The 4,507-nt window shown below is 45.0% G+C and overlaps 2 pseudogenes; both read left to right on the plus strand.

Moving 5' to 3' along the window:
* Window positions 1-1,329: 1,329 nt before the first annotated feature.
* On the plus strand, window positions 1,330-1,669 carry LOC111739869 (annotated as a pseudogene).
* A 2,301-nt stretch (window positions 1,670-3,970) lies between these two features.
* Window positions 3,971-4,089, plus strand: LOC111739927 (annotated as a pseudogene).
* The last annotated feature ends 418 nt before the right edge of the window (window positions 4,090-4,507 follow it).

Genomic DNA, 4,507 nt, shown 5'->3' on the forward strand with positions numbered 1-4,507 from the left:
GTTTTACTCTCAAACCTAGAGAGAGTCTTACCTTGGTAATTACGTGGCATATTTCACCACTCTTCTCTTCTTCACAAATCCTCCTAACCAGCACTCACAGGTAGAATGCAGAAAGATATTTTATTTTATCTTAGCAAAAGAAGAAATATCAGACAGCAGAAGAGAACTAGAGAGAAGAGTATCCTAAAAAGTTCTTTTGTCTCTCATCCACCTCCCCTACACACCACCAAATAATGCCTAACAGAACATGAACACGCTCTTTGGAGGGGCTGTTCCTCAATATTGTAAAGGAACTAATGTGTTTATTTGGGATTAGTGGAGGAGGACCAACCATTCGCATTATATCAGGCTTAATTTATGAGCCATAAACTATACAAATGAGGTTAAGTTTTCATTCAACAAAAGTTACTTAACATGTCTGCCAGGCTCTGTGTTTTAGGGGTTTGAGAACACAGTGCTGAGCAAGTCTTGGCCCTCCCTTAGGAGTTTGCCATCCGGTGGAGGAGACAGCCATGTAGACAGACACTGAGCTTCTCCCATGATTGGGGTAGCAGAGAATTTTACTGGGGCACATGGGAGACACACCCCAGCCAGGCTAGGAAGACTGAGTAACTAGAAAAATGAGTTGTGGGGGGCAGCAATAAGCTAAGGCATATGAAACCTGACAGAAGACAGAGGGGATAATCAATCACAGAAACTAGAAGTAGTTCAGTTAAATGTGACAGAACTTAGAATTCCAAGGATGAGCTTATTTTTTAAAAATGAGACTGGGGAAAGAAACAGAGTGAAGCCTAAACTTTATCTTGGGCATTGGGAGACCAGCAAAGTTTTTAAGAAGAGAAATGACATGATCAAGGTTTATGTTTCAAAAGATAACTGGTTTGGAGGATGGACAGAGACTGGAACAGCAGGAGCCAGCCAGGCAGGAGAGAGCTGACAGCATCCACAACGCCCGACAGGGGTTGACTGAGCACTTTCAGGCACTGGGTTCAACAAGGATCGAGGGCGTATATGATTGACGGGGACTACTTTCAGAAAGTCTATATTTGGGGGAATTATTTAAAAATATTAAATAAATGATTACACAACTAAGTAATTACAATTATAAGGAAGGAGAGGTACAGCATTGCAAGAAAAACATATAACTAGGGGGACCCAGCCTGGTATGGGTCTTTCTTTTAATAAGAAAAGGCTTCTGCACCGCGCGCTGCGGTCGTGCTCTGAAGATGGGCTCCGTGGCCTACCGCCACCTTCCTCACCACCTGTGATCGCGTGCCAAGGCCCGCGAAGGGTCGCCACCGAGGTTTCCACCAGCCCACAAGCAAGAGCATGGCAGCCATCCCCTCCGGCGGCTCACTGATGCCCACCCACGACTCTACCGGCACCGCCTGGGTTCCACCTCCAGTAGCAGCCCCTGTGGAAGTGCAGGGTTCCCTGGGGAAGCCATCTCCCACTACCCCGGTCCCCCTAAGGCTGTCAGATCACTGGTGGGCGAGCTGCCTTTGGGGGAAGTCCATTCTCTTGTTGATGGCCACAGTGTTGGAGTCTCCAGAGCACTCGCAATCTCCCCCAGGCCTCCAGTAGCATGATCACCCATGACCTGGCTTGGGAAGCCACAAAGCAGCGGCCTGGTGGCTCCCCAGCAAAACCAGACCAGCCCGCATCCTGAGTGGCTGCTGCCAGCCGCCAGACTTCCAGAGGCACTAGACTCTTTTGAACCTTTTTCTCCCCACCTCACCCCATAGACTAGGTAGAAGCAGTTGGATTCTTTAATATCAAAACAGCCAAACACCAAAAAGGAGCCTGAGAGTCTTGCTTTTTACTGTCCTAGCCACATGAGAGCCTTCCTGACACCTGTAACTGTGTGCCTTGCACCAAGCAGAAAATAAATGATGAGCAGCTGGGGAAAAAAAAGAAAAGAAAAGAAGGAAGGAAGGAAAGAAGAAGGAAGGAAGGAAGGAAGGAAGGAAGGAAGGAAGGAAGGAAGGAAGGAAGGAAGGAAGGAAGGAAGGGCTTCTCGAGGAAGTGATATTTAAGGTAAGATGAAATTGATTTGGCAAAGGTATGGAGAGGAGACAAATGGAAGCAGAAGGGCCTGGGGGTGAGGGGCAGTGGGGCACATGGGAGGGGCAGTTGTAACAAAAAAAGTTCATGCTGGAAAGGCCTGGTGGAAAAGGATCCCACCTCTAGGGGCCCAGGGCATGAGTGGCAAGTGGGCAAGAGGAAGCTCGAAGAGCCCAACTGGCCATTTGGAGTAGAGAGTGTGGTCTTTATCTCAAGAACAGAGGGTGGGTTTGATGGAGTAGAGAATGACATGCTCAGATCCGAAGATTGCTCCAGCTGCTGGGTGAAGAGAAATCTGGGAGTTTGGGAAATACTAAGGAATTAGAAGTGATCAGAATAGGGTCTAGGACAGACACCAAGAAACAACAACAGGTAAGGGGCTGTAGCTGAAGAGAAGCCTGTGAAAGAGACAGTGAAACAGACATTAGAGAAGCAGAAAAGAAACCAGGAGAGAATGAGACCTAGAAGCTAAGAAAAGAATGTTCATTGTGAAGTGAAGGTAAGAGAGGGACAGGAAAGTATCTGATCGATCTTGCCCCGAGCAGGCCGTAGGTGACCTTGGCCAGAGCAATGAGTGGTGAGTCCAAACCAGATTCTAGCGGTTTGAGGTGGAAATGGAAGTGAGGAAGCAGAGACTTGAGTGTAATCAACTTTAGCCTGAAGCAGGGCAATTAGAGGGATAAGGAGATAGCTTGATGGCTTCTTGTGAGAGTCAAATGGGATAAAGCAAGTGAACTCTGGTGCTTTACGTTCACCACCTTCTTTATTCTCACCATAGTCCTGAGAGAGGCACTTGCCCTCACTATTATCAAGTTAGAGTCAGAATTTAACTCCCGTCTGTCAGCTCGCAAGGTGTGTGCTCTTTCCATTACACCGCATGCCTCTTTGTTAGGGAGGCATCCTCAAACAGATATCTCCTGAATTCCCATGTGATGATGGCTTTAGTAAGTGGACTCTGTTCACTCATTCTCTACCCCCTTCGGTTAGTGAGGTTAGGCTGTGTAATGTGATGGTGCATGAAATTTTGATTCAGCCAGAACTGCCTTTATCACTTATCTATGAGCTTTAATTTTTGCGTCAGGGGGAAAAAAGCCAAAGAGAATTTTTTTTTCAGGTTCCTCACTTTATCTTTTGAGAATTTTTTTTTTATCTGCATGTTTTATGTAGAAAATTTAATCATGAGCTTAGGTAGGGGAATGTTTGTAAAGGTTTTGCCCAATGCTGACACCATAAGCACTCCATCAGTCGTGATTATCAATATTTATATTGTCCCTCCACTTTTCCTCCAACACAAGTCTGCACATGAACCCAAACCCATACTTTATCTCCAAAAGTATAACTGACAAGAATAAAGTGCTGCTACAGGGCCTGCCACACATCAAACCTTGCCGTTTTGACTCAGACCACACTGGCCACCTGATGGATCATTTCAGCAAAGTCCCCTGACCAAAAGAGTCTCCTTCACCATCACCTTCCCCATTGGTGGCCATGACTTTAGTTCTTGGAAAACCTTCCCTGTCTTCCAGAATTTCTTATTTAAATGCAATGAAGGCAGGACAGTGACCTTTGACAGAATGCAGGCAGGTGGCAGAGAAAAATCAATTGTGTCAGTGCTAATAATGCTAGAGTTTTAAGATCATGTACTCTAACACTACAAAAAGTTACACGCAGATATTAGAGGGTGATATTCAAATTTCCTCCAACTCACTTCCTTACCCAATACCATAGGCATCTCTCAATGTTGGAAACATAAACTTATTTCCTTCTTAATAGCTGTTACATTGTTTTCTGTGGTATAAATTTCCCTGGGTCTTTTAACCATCAGCTCCAACATATTGTTCTCAAGAACCACATTTCCATGAGATAGAATCTTCCATCAAATTTGTTTTTAAAAGCTGTTAGTTTAGTATATGGTCATGCTACCCTGAACAAACCCGATCCCCTCTGATCTCAGAAGCTAAGCTGGGTCGGGCCTGGTTAGTACTTGAATGGGAGACCACCTAGGAAGACCAGGTGCTGTAGGCGTAAAAAATAAAAGAATAGGGGATTGTAAACTGACAAGGTCCTCTCAATCTGTGAGGTCAACCAAAGGTTGTCTCGCCTAAAAAAAAAAAAAAAAAAATGTAAAAGCTGTTAGTTTATACAAGAGTGCCCTTTGAAAATGGTTTTCTGTTCTATCACACCAGGTCTGAAGCACAAGGACTCCAGGCCCCAGCATCTTCTCCCCAATACCTAGTCACAATAGTGATTGAGCACGGTCTCTCCAGGAACACAACAGAGCCAACCAAAAATAGTTAAATTGACAAGGTCCTCTCAATCTGTGAGGTCAACCAAAGGTTGTCTCGAAAAAAAAAAAAAAAAAAATGTAAAAGCTGTTAGTTTATACAAGAGTGCCCTTTGAAAATGGTTTTCTGTTCTATCACACCAGGTCTGAAGCACAAGG

This window comes from Pteropus vampyrus, unplaced genomic scaffold (assembly GCF_000151845.1).
Source record: "Pteropus vampyrus isolate Shadow unplaced genomic scaffold, Pvam_2.0 Scaffold55, whole genome shotgun sequence".
In the NCBI taxonomy this organism is placed as follows: domain Eukaryota; kingdom Metazoa; phylum Chordata; class Mammalia; order Chiroptera; family Pteropodidae; genus Pteropus; species Pteropus vampyrus.